Source organism: Lutra lutra, chromosome 6, assembly GCF_902655055.1.
Source record: "Lutra lutra chromosome 6, mLutLut1.2, whole genome shotgun sequence".
NCBI classification, from domain to species: Eukaryota; Metazoa; Chordata; class Mammalia; order Carnivora; family Mustelidae; genus Lutra; species Lutra lutra.
In genome coordinates this window covers 64952588-64971526 of record NC_062283.1, presented here as the reverse complement: position 1 = coordinate 64971526, position 18939 = coordinate 64952588, and the positions used below count along the sequence as shown (strand labels likewise).

The window sequence follows — 18939 nt, the reverse complement described above, 5'->3', positions numbered from 1 at the left end:
TTCTAGTGGAAGACAGCTAAGCACTCTTTCCTCCTTTTCTGGGAGCCCCCGCCTTACATTAGCATCTAATAAGTTCCTGTGCCACACAGAACGCATGGTGAGATTATTTCTCTGGGAGACAGGAAAGTAGGCACTTACAACAGAACAAGGATGGGGCAAGGAGAGGAAGCTGAGTGCCAGACAGTGCCTCAGTTTCCACAGCTGCATGGAGAAGGCTCTGCAGAGCATATGCCCTAGATTTTCCTTAACACCTCCCTCCACCCCACCTTCCTGTCTTCCCCAGGATTGATGTGTGGCCTTTGCAGAGAGGGCCCTGAGCTCCCCAGGAAACGAGGATGATCAAAAAACCCAGATCAGGACAACAACAGCAGGCACACAGGGGATTCTTGGAAGGCTAGAGAAATGTCACTTCCCCAGTCTCGGACCACAACAGCCATTTATCATCCTTACTGTTGGGGAGCAGTCCTGAGACAGAGCTGACCTTGAGGAAGGAAAGAATCACTTCTGGGGATGGCTGCTGGGGTGCAGAGGAACCAGAGCCATGGGGGGTGGGGTAGAGACTGAGGGAGCAAGGCAAGGGGGACGAGATCCAGACCATCTGGAGGGGATGCAAATTGGAAAACAGTGTGCCTACAGACCTGTGTCCACGCTGAACACTCCGTCCCTGGCAGGGAAGCCTGGAGAGACTAAGTGGAAGGAAAAATGGCATTGCCTGGAAAAGGGAGATGGGAGGCAGCCGAAGGTTCTTCCAGAGCTACAGGTGAGTAGTAAGTGTGTGTGCCAAAAAGTCTCCTGCCCTCGGGCTCTTCCTCATAATTGAATCTAAGCTGCCTTCATGGTTGAAGGGTCTACAATTAAGACCCAAATCCAAATATGCCAGGGCCATGGGCAGAGAAGCCAGAGCCTGCAGGAGAGAATCCTCACATATTTATGAAGATATTTCTAGAAATTTCTCTGTTGTTTCTGCTTCTAGTCACCAACCCTATCGCTGTCTACACATACATCTTTCCCCATTTTTAAACAAACAAGCATGTAGGCTTGCTCCCAAATGCAAGTACCTCCAGCCCGGATATTCCCAGGCACCACTCTCTTCAAAGGCTCTGGTTCTCACACGTGATCTCTCGCACACTGCATAAACTCACGCTCACGCCCAGGCCGGCTCTGAGACCCCCCCACCCCCACCATGGGCATGTAGCTGCACCCCAGCACTGCATTCGGCCCCTGGGATCCACCAGGGAAGGGAGCCCACCAAGATCACTGCCCTCGGGAAATGGCCTTCTGCTGCTACATCCACAGAAACGCACAGACAAGTCCCCTCCGGCCTCTGCATGCAGACTCATTCACACACGTGCAGGTGCTCAAAGAGACTCTGAACAAACATTTATTGAGCACCTGCTTCGTTTTGGGAAGCATGCTTGGTGCTGGAGAGATACAAGTAAGTGAGACCAACATGGGCCCTGCCCTTATGATGACCCATAAAGGCACAATCACAAACAGGCCAAACAACTTCATGCCACACGCGGGCACGCACACGCGCACACACACACAGACACACACACACACACACACACAGGGCTCTTGATGCTTTTTTAAATACAACCCCAAAGTCAAAGCATTTTGATGATGCCCCAGGAAGCAGCTCACTTGGAATGAGGAGTGGGGCCCTCCAAGTTCAAAGTCAGATCTGTAAACTATCCATTCCTTTCCCTGACTGTGCGTTCCTCTCCTTTCAATACCGCACCATCTCTACTCCTCACTACCCGGTCCTTGCAGTAATTAAAGCGCCAAGGGCTGCCTGAGGCCTTGCACTCGCCCCATGCTGCCTAAGACGCCTCCCAGCCTCCTGTGGTCAGGACAGGAGCCAAGCGTGCGCCTAGCGGCCAGGGATTTTTGCTGAGACATTACATTACAACAGAGCCTGCTCCTTCCAGACACTTTTTTTTTTTTTTTTTTTTTTTTTTTTTTTTTTTTGCTTTTGCTTTTAAAGAATCAGAAATAACTTGGCTGTAAAAATGTGCTTTGGGCGGAAAGCTGACTCCCAGGGTCAGAGCCCAGGAGAAGATTTCTGCTACATAGTTTCGGGGAAAATAGCAGGCGCTCAGCAATTTTTATTTTCCAAGGGATAGAGAGAAAATACAATTGGAGTGGGTTTAGGGGCTTTGTGGGGCTCCTCTTCAGGTTGCCTGTGGTTTTGCTTTTTTCCTCCTGTTGGAGAGAGTGGCAGCAGAGAGTGGACAGAGCAGAAATAAGAATGCCGGGCTACGAGCCTGTCCCTGTGCGAGCCCAGTGACCAGCTGACCCCATGGGGCGGCGGGGTGGGGGGATGGGGGATGTGGTGGTCCAGGTTCAGATACCAGCTCTGCCTCCTACCTGCTGTGGGAGCAACAGTCTTTCAAACTCCCTATGCCTCAGTTTCTTCATCTGTAAAATGGGGGAAAATAGAATGTCCCTCAGGCTTTTGTAAGGATTAAATATGTCTATGTATTCAGTACTAGACTAGTGTATAGATCCCCCTCAGGGGGCACTCTGACAAATACCCAGAGCATGTTAGCTTTGGTCAGCCTCCCATCCTTTTCTGCATCCCTTATCTCCAGACAGGTGGCCACCAGCTGCTTATGAGGTAAATGGAGGATGAGGGCCCCTCGCTCTGCCTGTCCCCAGCCTAGGGTACTAGCGGATGTGGCTGTGCTGACTCTTCCCCCCGCCCCTCCAACTCCCCGCCACTCCGTGCTCCAGGAGCCTGGCCTCTGCAGAGGCAGATGGCACCTCCCAGTCCCTTGCTTCCCCACTTCCACTTGGGTTTAGCCATCGGGATGTACCCACAGAAGGTCAGAAGGCAGGAGGACAGTGAAATTGGATATTCCCTTTGGCTTTGGTAACTACCTTCTGCTTTCTCTCCTGATCACTTTGGGCCAAGAGTAGGTAGCTCATGGCTTCCCAGCACAGCCTATCATTGGGGGCATCAACATCCTTGCTGATTTGGTCAACTGTGCCCACACCTTTGTAAACAACCCCTCCCTTAAATATTTTGGAGGAGAGTGAAAGCAGCAAGGGACAAGGAAATAATCATAAAGGCTTTCATGCAAAGATGTTCACCACAGTATTGTTTATAATGATAAGAAGTGGAAGAAACCTATAGCTCCAACCATCAGACATTGGGTGGATACTGGGCTGCAACTATTAAAAACAATGACAGGGCCACCTGGGTGGCTCAGTGGGTTAAGTATCTGCCTTTGGCTCAGGTCATGATTCCAGGGACTTGGGATTGAGCCCAACATCAGGCTCCCTGCTCAGCAGAGTCTGCTTCTCCCTCTCTCTCTGCCCTTCTTCCCGCTCATGCCCTCTCTCTCTCAAATGCATAAGTAAAATCTTAAAAAAAAAAGAACGACAACAAGTGGAAGAATATGCACCAATACTGGGGAATATTCACTACACACCTCCAAGAAGAACAGCATGGCTCAAAGACTACGGACAGTCTGAAACCATCAAAAATAATATGTACAGGTTTAGAAAGAGAGTGTACGGGAAGGACCTCCCCCAAAATGTCAACTGTGTTATCATTGAATATGTGATTTATAGATAGTGGTTATTTTATCCCTCTAAACATATCTGTGTTGCTTTTTTCCCCCACATTCTCTGCTCTAAGCAAAAATTACTCTTTGATTAGAAGCTTTGATAGTACAGGTGCAACTATTAAAAACGATGTTTCTTTCCCCAAAAGTTAATGTCATAGAAAAACAAAGAGCATAAAAGTTTGAGTGAAAAAAAGCAAAATCCCTCGCTCTTTCCATATATAGTGTTAAGCATGCATATATATATACATATATATATACACACACACATAAATGTCCAACATAGCCTAAATATGACTGACTATTATATCTAAGGTTTCATTTAAATAGACTGAAAGGAAGCACAGAATGTTAACAGAGGTTTTCTGGGATGATGGGGTGCTAGACAATTATTTACATTTAACAGCATTTTCTAAATTTTTATAATATTGATTTTCAAATAATCAAATTGCATTTCTTAATTGGGAGAGTCTAGGACACTTTAGGCCAAACTATCCCAGGGTGTGGACTCAGACCTATGCCAATGTGCCTCCTTCTGCACCCAGTACTCTGGCTTGGGCGTCCCCTCCACTGGGACCATGGCAAGATGAGGCCAGTTATCTAAGTGTTGTGGGGCTAGAGAAATAGGAAGGCCTCGAAGAGTCTGAAATTTCTGCCTCATTTAGGCATGTTTTACCCTCAGTTCTTCACCTGGCACATCGTGACTCCCTGTGACTTGTCCTTCACTGAACCCAGTGGAGATCACGAGCAGGTGTGATCGCTCAGGAGACAGGACATACCCCCTGCAAAGGGAAACGGCCCTACAGTGTTAAGCGACAATACAGTTAAAATAACAACACTTCCATCTGTCTAGGGCCTTATGGGCTCAGAACACCCTCATCCACATGACTTCAGTTAATCCCCACAGGAACTCTCTGGGTGAACATCATCAGCCCCATCTTCCTGCAGAGGAAGCTACAGCCCAGAGAGCTCCAAGGGTCACTCTGGACCAGCCTGCAATATAAGACATGATGAAGCATCAGCATGGAGAGCCATGGGGTGTGGATAATGCCCAATGGATCAAAGAGAACTAGAAGGAGGGTAGGATTTTCAGAGGCTGACTGGGAGCCTGCTGGGCTGTCAGAATGAGGCAGAGAAGAAAGGCTGCAGTTACAAGCCCTGGAAAAATATGGACCCACGTCTATAGGAGGAAGCAGGCACTGGTCCTTCCCATCCCTCTATCTGGAAGCTCTGACTTCTGTCCTTCCCGGAAGGGAGTAGGGAAGGAACTTGAAGATGAGGCACAAAATGGGACATTCACTCATGTCTATCGAGTGCTCTGTTGTGTTCGCCCTCGTGTTCCTCAAGAGCCCAGAAAAGTAGCTGGAACATGATCGTCCTCAGGAATTACACATGGATTGAGGAAGGGACTGAATGCGGGGTGCCTGGTACCAGGATGGTGAAGGAGCACCAGACGTCATATCTGATCCTTTGGGGCTGAGAGGCCAGCAAGGATGACAGAAACAGTCAACATACATACTAATGGGTGAGGCTTACAGAACAAGGAAGTGCCCTGAAGGCAGGTCCATGGTCCTATCAGAGAAAAGAACAAAAGAGCCAAGACTTGACAGTGGTGGTGGGGGATGGGATTGGTGAGCACACAAGCAGTGAGAAAATGTTCTACACAGAGAAAGCATGGTGTTCACGTCATCCAAGACTACACAGGGAGGGAGCACAGTGAGCTCCAGGAACTGACTGGCCGTGGACCATGTGGGCCCAGTGAGCAAGTGGGCAAAGAGGCTGAGCAATAAGTCTGGAGGGTGGACATGGCCAGCCATGCAAGCCTTAAGGGCCATGTCAGATTGAGGAGATGATCTCAAAAGCAACAGAAAAACAAGGGTGTTTCACTGAGGTGTGGGTGACAGGATTTGAGTTGTGACATGGGACGTGGATTGGCCAGTCCGAGGATCCAACAGAGAAACAGGACAGAGATGCATGAATCCAACAGCTAATTGCAAGTGGAATGGACTTGACCACTTGCCATGATGGACTGACTGTCAGCAGGAGTGGAGGGAGGGAATTGCCAACAGTGACCCTTAGCTTTTTCCTCGTGCAGCAGCAGGGACAGCGATGCCACCAGCTAGGAAAGAGCACTGGAAGAAGACCACCATTGTTGAAGCAGGTCACAAGTTCTGCTGGGGACAGGGAGAGTCTGGGGTGGCTTTGAGACATCCAAGAGGAGATGTTGAACAGGCAGCTGAATATGTAGCTGTGCAGCTCAGAAGACGCCTTCACAGGGATTCATTTCTGTAGGTAGTCCACGAAGATAGTCCAGATAGAACACGAAGACCACGCATGATGAGATCTCCAAGGGAGAAGGTACAGGACCCTGATTTGCAAAGCTCCGATACCAGTAAGTCTATAGAGACATGGCCAGAAGATTCAGGAGGAAATCTGGACAGGGCCTATCATTGCAGGTCAGGGAAGAAAGTATGCTGGGAAGGATGGAGTGGGCATTCAAGTCAGTGCTTCTCAGAAGCCAGCCCATTGGATATAGAGATACAGAGGCCACTGGTGATGGTAGAAAGAGCCATTATGTTGGAGAATAGAGTGAAAGGTAATTCAAAACAGGTGAAGGAGTCAAGAGAAAGAGGCAGAAAAGAGAGCCCACTCCAAGATGTGTATGCAGAGGTGGAGAGAGGTAGAGAAAATTATTCAAGGGAATGTGGGATTAGGAAGGGAAGATGGAGTTCAGGCCCTAAGATGAATGTGCTGGAGGCTGGAGTAAGGGCCTCTCCCAGAAAGACTGGGTGCACATAGCAAGAAAAGCCTGCAGAGGACCACCCTCCATAGCTCGCTGTTGCATCTGATCCAAGTGAGAAGGCTATAACTTGGAAGGTTAAACGCTGGCATTTTGAGATCAGTCCTGGATTTGGTCACTTAGCTGTGTGACCTTAAGCAAGTAACTTAACTTCTCTGGACTTTAGTTCCTTAACCTATAGATTGGAATAATCATGGGGTGACTATAACCATGAAATGAGATGAGAGACTTAGCACGTGCTTAGCACAGTGCCTGGCACATACTAAGCGCTGAGGAAAAGTGTCTCTAACCAATTCACTGTCATAGGTGAAGAGTGGGGTTCTGAGGCAACCAGGATGGGGGCAAACACTTATGAGAGTGGGAGTAGGAATGAGGTAAGAGGCACATTAGGGAGCTCTGGGCAACTGAAAGCCTCCTTCCCATGGGAACCCCCTTGAGCTAAGGCCAGTGAAGGGAGGAAGGACACAGGTCAGAAAGTAATGGACTGCCACCTGGCAGGAGTTGAACCTAGAGCCCAGGCAAAAAGCACCCGCTTTCACCAAGAGCAAGAAACAGACGTGGAGGGAGTCATGACAATCTCACCCTCCAGCCCTTCATGGTATTTAAACTCTTTTATGTACAGAATCACATCTGATATTAGGATCTCCTTCCCCTTTTTTTTGGGTTGCAGTGACCAAAGGCATGCTGACCACACTTGAGAGTGTCAGCACGGAGTCTGAAACCAGGGTCTCAAACCTCACCCAAGACTAAAGCCCGCGTCCCTATAAACTGCCCTCCCTACTTGGGACGGAGAGCCCCTCACTTACTGCTAAAGCGCTTTCCTAATTGAACTGTTTCCAGACTATGTGACGTGATGGTGGTCTGGGTTGGGGGGGGGCGGGGTGCCGAAAATGCCCCTAGATCTTTGGAGAGGGCAGTCCCAGATCCCTTGGTGATTTCGGCAAAGCAGCCAGCAGGCTCCCTCTGTGAGGGGGCAAGTTGTCTGGTCTCCTCCTTCTTCTCCTCCTCCTCCTCCTTCTCGTCCTCCTTCTTTCCCTTGAGGCCTCTGTGCACGATTCTTTACAACCCAGCATCAGGGCCTCTGGGGCTTTGTGGGGCAAGGGGTGGGAGGGGGGCTGGTCAGTGAGATCCCTAACAAGAGCAAATAGTCTCCCGGTGGGTCTAATCACCACTTTCCACAAGGAATTTCACCGTGCGCGCTCGTTTGCTTTTTAATCATCCTCTAAATATGCATTTCCACGTTACACCCTAATGGCACCCAGAGAATCATTAGGATCTGTTGGGACCGCAATCCATGGCTTTGGAAGTCTCTAAGTATATAATTTCGCTCCGGGACGCAGGTTTCTAAAAGTCCACAAATAACCATTTGCATGATAAAGTCACAACTCCAAAGTCAATTACAGCTACGGCTGGAGAGAATTTATTTCCTTTTTGAAAATTAAAATGTAAAATCAGGAAGTTGCCACACAAAGGCCTCCCCTTGCTGGGTGGGAAGAGGGAAGGGAAGCACCTCCTGGGCGGGGGGCTGATTGGCAGAGCGCTGTTTGGGGACCCCTGGACAGGTCTATGCTGGTGGCCTCCAGGGCACTCAGTGGAGGTGGTTTTGGGATTTCAGCCCGCATAGGGATGACCTACCTCTCCCCGACTCCCAACTTTTTTTTTTTTTTAAGATTTTATTTATTTATTTGACACAGAGAGAGAGATCACAAGTAGAGAGAGAGATAGGCAGAGAGAGAGGGGGAAGCAGGCTCCCCACTGAGCAGAGAGCCCGATGTGGGGCTCAATCCCAGGACCCTGAGATCATGATCTGAGCCGAAGGGAGATGCTTTACGACTGAGCCACCCAGACGCCCCTGTTTTCTTGAGTTTTGAGTGTTCATTATATATTCTAGATATATTTGCCAGATACATGATTAGCAAATATTTTGGCGCCCCAGCCCCAACTCCCATCTTAATTTCATGCTGCCTAATCGGGATTGGGGGTTGCTGCTGTGAGTCTCCAGGACGGGCCTCCTCAGTTTGGCCGTCTCTGCCGGCTGGTCAGGTGGGGCCCCAAGACGCATAGATGTATAAGAAGGTCTGGGGCCAAAGGCCCACTGGAGCAAAGGGCCCCAAGCTGTTTCCCATCTCAATATCCAGAATCCTAAAGGCTTGGCCTCAAAGGCCCCAGTGAGGGGCTGAATCTTTCCAGGGGCCTGGGTTCTGCTTGAAATGGTATCCATTTATACAAAATCAGGGCCAAAGGACATCTTGAGGTCCAGCACCCTCACTGAGCAGATGTGGGATAAAGGCAAGATGCCTGATTCAAGACCATTCCAGTAAAGGACAGCAGAATGGGTGTAGATACCCAGCCTCCTCTCTCAGAGAATGTCTTCCTCTCAATCTGGTGGTCCAGCCTGGTTTCATCCAGACAAGGGCCCACTAGAATAAAAACCATCCTGGGGCATTTTCGTTCTCTGATCATGCAGAGATGTGCACAGAACTTGAACTGAAGGCAGATCCCTGACCAGAATGAATCTGCTAGCTCTCTGAAGCATGAATGGAACTATTAAAAAAAAAAAAAAATACCCCCAGAAACATTGTGTGCACTAGAGCCAAACCTGCATCCTGCATATTCTAAAATTATGTAGCTAGGGCAGGAGTACAGCCCAGAACTCTTCTCTGAGCTTAACGGGTATTTCGTTCAGTTGGTGTTTGGGATTCCGAGTAAGACTGTGTCTCGTCTCTGGGAACATGCCAGCCTGCTGGAGGCTCACCACGCGTGGTCCTAGATGCCTTGCAAATTGGACAGGGTGCCCCCAGCTGTTGATCCATACTGTCCCAGCCCTTCTGCGGAGATGTCACTGTCCCCAAAGCTGGGGTCAGACATGCCTCCCTCTGAGAAAGATCCCAGGATAGGGCAGAGAGAATTCTTTGATCGGGAGGATTGGAGTCCCAGCCCCCACAGTCTGGAGAATTTGGGAGATTCACTTCCACTCTCTGAGCCTCAGCTTTGTCACAGATGCCAGATGGGACTATCTGTCCCGAATTTGCCTGGCAGGGATGTAAAGCTGAAAGGAAAAGACCGTGGAATGTCTAAGTCTTATACCTGAGAGGGGAACAGCGTTTGCGAATTAGAAAACACTGAACAGATCAAGGACCCTATTAACTTAGAAAACATCGTACTGATGAGCTAAGTGAGGATGCCTAACTGGTACTGATTTTGTGGGGGCTCCCTGTGCGGAGGAAACCTGAGCTCTGGGCTTGGGGCCACTCTCCGGGGTTCGATGCCTCCATGGCTCCACACAGCATCTCAGCAGGACCGACGGATCCCGCACTCATCCTACCCACAGCAGGCTCTTCATAAACGCTCACTGATGCGTTTCCTAGTCCCTGATCGAGACCAGTATTGCCCTGGCCTGGTTCATGATATAAAGTGGGATTTCTTCCCCTTGTTCTCTGTACCCTAACAAAACACAGATGGGATTTCAATGACTACCGCTTATTGAGTGCTTAGCCTCTGTCAGACACGCACTAAATCCCGAACACACAGAGTCTCATTTAATTCTGAGGGCTTCAGGAACTGAGGCTCAGAAGGCTAAACCTCATGGCTGACTGAGGGTGGGGTCCTCGGAGAGTCCCTGCTCTTGGTCTCAATGCCAAACAGCTCCCCAGAAGGCTGAAGCAGTTTCCTGAGACCCTCCGAACCTTGCTTATTTTTTTTTTTTCATCTGAAAACTGGACAGAGTGATGTTTCTCCCCTACTGCTTTTTTTTTTTTTACTCTATTTATTCATTAGAGGGAGAGAGAGTATGAGTAAGGGGAGGGGCAGAAGGAGAGGGAGAAGCGGACCCTCCACTGAGCAGGGAGCCCAACGCAGGGCTGGATCCCAGGACCCCAGGATCATGATCCGAGCAGATCTGGGCGTTTCACTGACGGAGCCCCCCAGGGGCCCCTCCCTTACTGCTTGGAAGGGAAATGAGGACATAAAGAAGATGCCCGGCCCCATTCCTGGCACATCGCAAATGCCAAGAGATACCGGTGACATCTTGTTTTGTTTTGACTTGTCTTTTCGTCATGCCTTTAGTGGATTCTGAATGAGCTCCTCACAAAATGCTCAGGCCCTTGGCCCTGAAAATTTTCAGATTCTCTCTGCATCTGATTAAGCCTCAAGCCACAACTCCGAGCCAGGCGTTCTGACTCTGATGCCACGATGACAGTGAGATGAATAATAGCTAACAAACATGTGTGCCTTTTAGGAGCCAGAAACCTGACAGCTATCAGAACAGTTAAAGTGGGAGCCTCTCTTTCCCTGGGAAATGTGGGGCACAGAGCAGGCCATAGCCTGCACTACAGCGCGGGGGTGAGAGCAGAGGCTGGAGAGTTGGGGAAGGGTGGTTGACACCTACACCCGGCTCTGGTCTCCAGCTGTCACCTGGGGCTAGTCACCTACCCTCTGGGCCCCCACTTCCTCCTAGGCTTAGATCTGAAAATCCATACACAGTGCCGGCACCTGGTCCCATTCCATGATTTTTAATGGCAATTGTTTCTCCTGCCCGAGGACATGCCACGGGGACAGGGCAGAGCCTCCTCTAGCCTCCCGCCTGACCATCCCAGCCTGCCCTGCTCGAGGGCCCCTCTCTGCCTGTCCTCACCACACAGCCCCCTCCTGCCAGCTGCGCCATCAGCCATGCTGGAGGTACGGAGGTTTCCCAAGGGGCCCAATCTGCCATGGGGGAGGGCCATCCCCCGGAGAGGACCTGGCTACTTTGCCTGTGCCCAGAGAGGCTCTGTCTCCTCCTGACCAAGCCTCCATCAGCACAGCTCAGAGCGCATTGAGATTCAAATCCCTGCTCTACCACAAACGAGTGGACCAGCTTGAGCATGTTGCTTTACTCCCCTGTGCCTCAGTTTCCTCTCCAGGAAGAGAGGGGTTGATAAGGGCACCTGCTTTATAGGGTTTGCATTAGGAATCAATGACTTCATACATGTAAGGCCCTTAAAACCATGCTTGTGGTGAACTTAGTGCTCCGTAAATGCTCAGAGACGATGCTCTAAGTACTAGTAACTCTCATGGTGGGAGCACTGTGTTCTGGACCCCAAGGCCTGGACTCTGTGTTCTTCATACCATCTCAGCCCCGGCCTAGGATCCAGCACATGGGAGGTCCCTGCCAAGATCTCCTAGTGACCACAGCATGTCTCCTCTCTGGACCTCAGTGCTCACATCTGTGCAATGACAGGTGGGCAAGATGATCTCCCTGGCCCCTTCCATGCCAGGACTCTGACATCCCTTTCCCTCTCAGGACCACAATGACCGGTGTGGCATCATTTCCCTCTAACTGCAGGGTTGGTGCTAGGGAAGGAGACAGGGAAGGTATTCATTTAGCTACACACTGGCTCCCTCATTTAGTCAAAGAACCTTCTGGAGTGCCTACCACAGGCAAGGTGGGCTCTCTCTTCCTGAATGACCCAGCCAGGGATGACACACCCACAGAATTTCCTTCCTGAGCTCTGATAGAACCTCCCACTTATTTTCCCAGAATAATCCTGTTCTCTTAATACATGTGAGTTTCTGTACCTATTTTCCCGAGCAAGATTGCTCATTGGAAAGAACACGGGCTTCGCATCCAGCGGACTTGAGGTGACGGTCACCTTCCACACTCAGGAACACTAGGATGCCCATTTACAGTTTATAAACTCAATGCAGTGGGTCATGTCTGGCAATAAAACATAATGAAAGAGCAGAGAGTGGAATAAAAGGACACAGAGCATAAAAGTGTCCTGCTCAAGGTATGGGGTGAGGGCTCACATGTGGGTCTGTGGGGTGAATGGCACGCATCACTGTGGAACATGGTCAAAGAAGCTTGAGCCACATCCTTGGAGCACATAATTTGACTTCCTGGACCCAGTTTCATGTAGCATGAGGGGATTTTGTGAAGACACAAGGAGAACAGCATCAAGTCTGGCAAAGCTAGAAACTCCAGCTGGTGACTCCCCTGGATATCTGGAACCCCCATCTCTCTCCTGATCATTGAGTCTGTGAAAATCTGAGCCACCCCCCACCCCCACCCACAACCCTCTGCCTTCCATTGGTCAACAAACCAGTCAGTGAATAAGAACATGCATATTAATTTCACGAACATTAATTGAGCACCCTCATCACACCAGTTCTTGGCTTGGGCTCGTCATGGGGGCACAGGGATGAGGGAGATGATCGGGCTGCGGCCCCAGGGAGCTTACATTCCAGCATGTGAAGCCAACAATAAACCTCCAGAATCACGCCCAGAACAACAGGCTGGGTAACATGCCGAAGGCAAAGAAAGCAGGATCAAGGGCAGGTAGGGGTGCTCTTTCAGACTGGGTGGCCACTTTGACAGTCTTTTCCCGGCCAGCCTGGTGGCTGGCAGAGTGCCAGGAGTTATCACATGACAACGACAGGGCTCTCTGTTCCCAGGACATCGGGAAGGTGAGACTTCCACAGCAAAAGTAGAGGAAAGCTGTACAAATGGAAAAGGTCAACGCGGGAGAGGGTGGAGCTAACTACAGATGGGAAAGGGCAAGCAGGAGTGTGACCAGACACTCCTTCTGGCAAGAAGGAAAAGTAGAGAACCATGGGTAAACAGGGGTCCAGGTGGTGGTCCCCTGGAGGGGGAGGGGCGAGACCAGAAGGAAAAAGACCACAGGAAGCCTGGGGCCGGGGCTGCGGATAGCAGTCATTGTGCCTACTAGTGGGGGCCATGAGGAAAGACTTTGAGACAGGAAGGGCAGACGGAATTTACTCTTGTACTAACAGCACTGACAATAGTTAGGAGCCAGTTGCTGTGTGCCAGCGACCGTGCTAAGAATTTGTCATGTTAGCTAATGTCATCCTCGCAACCCTTGAAGCAGACACTGCAACGTTTCATCAACTCTCAGGCTCTTTAGATTAGAAGATAGATTGTTTTGATATCCTCAAGAAAGACATGTCGCTGCTAATTAAACTTTGACAAGTCATAGATTGCAGGAGGCGTTCTGGTTTCAGAGACGTCAAAGATCATAGAATGGATGGGACCCGAATCCTTGTTATTCACAGGGAGCCGGGGCAGCGGGAGGGTTTGTAACTCGCCCCAAGTCACGCAGCTGGTAGTGGGGGGGGGATTCGAACCCACGCCGTGTGTCGCTGGAGAAGAAAGGACTTAGACCATGACCCAAGGTCTTAACACAATTGTGTTAAAATAGGCAGAGTGTCCAGCAATAGGCAGAGAGAGAACCTTAAAGAGTTTTCCTGCCCAGCGTAGAGCCCACCTCGGGGCTCCTTCTCATGACCCTGAGATCATGACTTGAGCTGAAATCAGGAGTCAGACACTTAACCAATTGAGCCACCCAGATCCCTCTAGGCAGGGTCTTCTTAAAGAAGAAATGCAAGGGGTGTAGGTTTCAATAATTATAATTGTCACTGACAAGAAAGGAGGACAGGTGGAGACAAAGAGGAAAGGAAACAGGAGGCAAGAAGGGGAAGGGGGACAAGGAAGGAAGCTACACGCAGAGGTGGGCAAAGTGGGAGGGTGAGCAGCCAGAAGAAGCATTTCGGAACTCCTAAGTCAAAAGAACTCTGGCTACAGTCAGACTTGTGGATCTTAGGACCCAGATCATTAAGGCAGAGGATTCCTGGCCAGGTTCCCCCGCACTCCCTATGCATGCTGACCCGCGTCTCCAAGCCCCCACCGAGAGACCTGACTCTCTGCACACTTAACTTATGGGCAGAGAGGACAAATCTCTGTTGCACTGTGTCATATACACCGGGGGGTACTTAACTTCCCGCTGCCCCCACTTCCTGCAGAGAACACGGCCATGTTCTGCTGATCCTAAGATTTCATATAACATCTCTGAAATTGGAATGCACCTTACAATCAATGTCATGTCCAAGTGGAATCAGCAGCAATGTTTCTTTCTTAAAATAATAGTCCGTCTTTTAATCAAAGGAGCCTTCGATGCAATGAAATACTGTAGTATCCCCTTCAGCAGCTCAGACAGACCCTGGTAGCAGAGACCATCTGTCTGCCCCCCAGGCCAGGCCCCACCCTCCCAGTTTGTTAGACTCCTGCCTGAGAGCGCTCCCGGGCCCATTCAGCTCTGCTGGGTTCTGCTCCTCCACCCATACGGACTCAGCCGCATGGAAAATGAACACAGCAGAACCTGCATTCCTCCTGAGATCCCACCTCGGCCCCACAGCTCTCTGGATCCACTTTCTGAGCCACCTTGGGACGAGACAGACCCACTGGGAGGAGGCCAGGGCCCTGCTCTTAATGCCGAAGAAAAAATGAGGAGAGAAAATACTCGCCACTTTCCTGCGTAGGAAGAAATAAACTCCAGCCAACATCCCCATGTGGTGGAACAACTGTCAGCTGGGAGATGAGAGAGAAATCAAAAGAGAGGCCGCCGGGCTGGATGGGGTTGGAGTCTGCAAGAGGAAGGTCCCCCACCTTAGCTGGAAGGAGAGCTGATTTCTCTGTTTATAAACATGGTGACTGGTGCTCATAAAGGGGGCTTTGTTTAGTGCATCCTTAGTGGCGGGGACTTGTTAACTGATGGGGCACAGAGGTGAGGCCTGGAGCAGGTGCCCTGGAGAAGCCAGTGTGCCTGGGAGGCAAGACACTGCAACGAGCATTTAGTTCTAGGCCCAAGTGTCCGATATCTGCATTTCAGATATCGAAGGAGGACAGCTGAGGAAGTGTTTACCATAATCTCCTATTTAACAAGCATTTTGGAACACCTACTGTGTGCTGGGTCCTGCAAACAGAAAACAGCATGAACAGTGACCCCGACCCCTTGTGGAGCCAACATTCTGGAGGCAGGAGACAGACCACAAATGATAAACAAAACAAAGAGGGTAATGATATAAACCATGCAAAGCTGCCAAGTGTCAAGGGGAGAAATAAAGCAGGGAAGGGAATAGAGAGCTCTGGGGTCAGGGATTGAAACTTTAAGAGTTGTCAGGAAGGCTCATTAGATGGCAGCAAGATCAAGGAAAATTTCCCCCAGAGTGATGTCTGAGCTGAGGTTTTGAAGCATGAATAGGAGCTCACCAAGCAAAGGGGTTAGAAGGAGGACCTTCCCAAGAAAGGGCAGGTATGCTAAAGTCCATGGGTCTGGAAACTCAGGGCTCCCAGGGGAGCCTCCAGGAGAAGGGGGACCACCCAGATCATGGGGGGCTGGTACACCTGGCTTAAGGAGTCAGAGCATCATCTGACAGGCCTGGGGAATCTTGAGAATCCAAAGGTGAGAAATTATGAACTTCTGCTTTCTGCTTTTAATAGTATCCGATGTGAACTGGATATGACAAAGCTCTGGAAAAGTGCCAAATGACGTTCCCAAAGAACTTTCCACAGGGCATTCATACAAGTCCCAAGAACTGTATGTGAAGGAAAGTATTCCATGAAACAAACAGTTTTGGCAAAAACAAAATATATATGCACACACACACACACACACACACATGCATGTACATACGTGCATACCTGCGGACTCTTATTTCTTGTTTGGAAAATCACATTGCTGATTTGCCTGGTAAAGGACCTGAGAAGTCCTGCAGTAAGTAAACTTTCCACTTGGTCAATTCTAGCCTCTTTCAGCCTAACTTGACCACAGGGCTCTTTCATTTCTTTCTCTCCCCACACCCTCATAAAACCCATGAACTTCCTGGAGAAGCAGCAGATTGAGGGAAATGCTGCCAGTCAGTCCCCATTTCCCAAGCCCCGCTCTTTTCCCATATGGAGCCCCCGCCCCCATCCTGTCTCTGGCTCGAGGCCCCATCTCTAGAACTCCCCAGCAGCAGCCCGCTCTGCCTAGCCACCAGGCAGCCCCAGCCTGCAGCAGGTGAATGCTGCAGTCCTGGTCACTCTCCGAGCGGATGGCGTGATCAAAGCAGCAAATAATCCAAAAGCCATTTATTTTGGGCACGCTTAAGTGAGCTTATTTTTACTTCAGCCTTACCTTCCTAATTTGGCCTCACTCACCACATGCTAAAAAGAGCTCGCTTTTTCGAAACATGCTGAGTGAAGAGGGGGAAGGGGACTCAGGGAGATGCCTGGGGAAGCCGGCTGGGGAATTTCGTACAAACTGTGGCTAGTGTCTCCTTCCTCAACTGCATGTTGGAAAGCCCTCCAGATTGGAAACTGTGCGCTGATCTGGTCCCTGAAAACAGGAGCCCCAGAAGAAAAATGAGCAGAATGTGTGATTCAGTGAGATCCGATGAAAAAAAGCATGAGCTTGAGGGTCATACTCGCTGAGGTGCGAAGCTCCGTGTGGCAGGTGCTGGGGCTGCTCTGCCCATAACCCTTGGCATGTCCGTGATGTGTCTGACTTCCAGCTGCCAGCCCCTGCATCTTTTCAGCTGATGGCTTCTCAGTACCAAAGCCACTTTGCCTGCCCACATGGTGGGCCCAAAGTGCCTGGGAATTAGCACTCCCCTGCACAAGAAGTCTTCATCAATGCCCACCAAAGCAGGGTATAAATACCCCAGTCCACTCACCCCCTCAGGTGGCACAGCTTGGAGGTTTGTGTCTATACTGAATCCCAGGGAGCCCCCGTGGGATTAAGCTCTAGTCGTTACCAGGAGTAAGTGACTTGAAAACCCAGCCTTTATTGGCTATCTTCCCTGCCCTGCCTTACCTCCCTACCTCCCTCACCACCTGTCAGGGGGGCCTGAGCCCACCTTCCAGATAAAGAACTTCCACTCCAATCCTTGTCTCTAGGTCTGCTTCTGCGGGGACCCATACCCAGAAACCCAGTGGGTGCACCTCCTGGCTTGGTGAGCTGGGAACAAGGACTCAGCAAGATCTGAGTCTCTGTCTCCCAGGCTGGAGAGAAGCCATGTGCACCTGCTCCACATGGTTTTTCTGCGGGTTGTGTGTCACTCTGGGCAGGGCATCCGGCCCTGGTCTCTGACCCAGACCCTGGACAAGTGAAGAGGAGCTTCTTAAACTCCCTTCTATCTGTCAAGGCAACTGAGCATGTGAATTTCTCTGCTCAACTCCAGGTACCTTCATCTCAACCAGAACCTTCTGCCCAGAATGTCTCCCTACCAGCTGAGCAGATGCACTCACAGGAAGCAGACTCATTACATCAATTTGTGTAAAGCCTAAGTAGGGGGTCAATGTGTCAGCTCCCCTCGCATGCACACACCAGTCAGCAGCATGCACATGATGGCACGGTGTACGTACAACAGTCGGAAAGAACAGGTTATAGGATTAGCTGCACTCTAGGATTACCTCTGCTCCATTAATGTGGACAATTGGGGGATGACAACAGAAATTGAATCACTCAGTGAAGCTCCACAAGCACTAGGAGGGAGCAAGGGTGATTGGGCCAGTCTTCCTCCTACTTCCCAGCCCCTTTTTGCAAACTGCTCATCTCCCAGCAGTCCCCTTTTCAAGGAAAAGCCAGCAGGGAAGTACAAAGAGCGTTGCTCAGGTGTCAGGCAACTCAGTTTCTAGTACCAGTCCCATCCCTAATTTGCTGTGTAATCTTGGGTCAATGCCTCATCCTCTCTGGGCCTCAGTTTCTTCATCTGTCAAATGACAGGACTGGACCAGATGACAGAGGAATGATGGTGAACGTTGGCTGAGTGTGTACTATGAACTCAGCCTGGTGCTAAGATTCTATTCTGTTCCCTGCTCTCCTCTCTCTAGTGCCTGGCACAGAGTTGGTGGCCAAAAAATGTTTTGTTCTGTGAATTCTTCCGACACCCATCTGAAGCAAGTGTTGTTATCATCCCACTTTCCAGAGGGAGACGCTGACACATAGCAAGTAAGGAAGTTGAATCTGAATCTGGGCAGGCTGATTCTCCACCGGCATCCTCACTCACCCTCCCTCGATAATGTACTGGGCATGCATGTCCCATGGGGGCAGTGCCCAGGTCCAGCGCACTCCTGAGCACAGTGTAGGGTGACTTAGTAAATGCTCTAGGAAGGGCAGCTGGCCTCCTTCTCTAATGCCTTTCCTGATGGCTCCTCTAGACACCCCTGCAAGCCTCTACAGATGAGAAAATCCAGATACACCCATCCACCCCTTTAGTCTCACCCTCCCCCGGGGACTAGTACTGGGCGCCTACTGGATTCCGGGCTCTGTGGACCTGAAGAGGGACAGGGCTTCCCTGGACGGTCTGCCATATGACAACGTGGTATGGTGAGCATCCCCCCACAGGAGCCGTGTCTGAGCTGGGGCCAGGGAACAGCAGGATCTGGTAAATGGCATGAGGGCATTACAGGCAGAGGGAATAGAAGTGGGGAGTGCAGGAGGAGTGGGGTCCAGATCCTTCGGGGTTGTCCTGAGCAGTATCAGAGGAACAGTGGCAGGATGCAGGTGGAGATGGGGATGAGGCCTGACCCCAGGGAACCAATCAGGGTGCCAATTAGGGGGCTGCTGCCGCCTCTGTGGGCCGGGTTGGGGGGGGTCACTATGTGGACCATAATTAGCATTCTACATAGATTATTCAGTACTTAAAATAGTGCCTGACACAGAGTAGGTGCTCAATAAATGTGCACCAAGTGAATGAATACATTATTCTAATGTTCATAACAACTCTTGAAAAATAAGGAAACGACCACTC

General features: G+C 50.3%; 1 protein-coding gene and 1 long non-coding RNA gene across 2 annotated transcripts in view; one reads left to right on the top strand and one right to left on the bottom strand.

Moving 5' to 3' along the window:
- LRFN2 (leucine rich repeat and fibronectin type III domain containing 2) overlaps window positions 1-18939 on the bottom strand; it is a 169815-nt gene that overhangs the window by 87406 nt on the left and 63470 nt on the right. The gene's annotated exons all lie outside the window — the stretch shown is intronic.
- Window positions 10448-17122, top strand: LOC125101510 (uncharacterized). The gene is made up of 3 exons (XR_007127888.1): window positions 10448-10713; window positions 10912-11049; window positions 17084-17122. It is a non-coding gene; the product is annotated as an uncharacterized LOC125101510 (long non-coding RNA).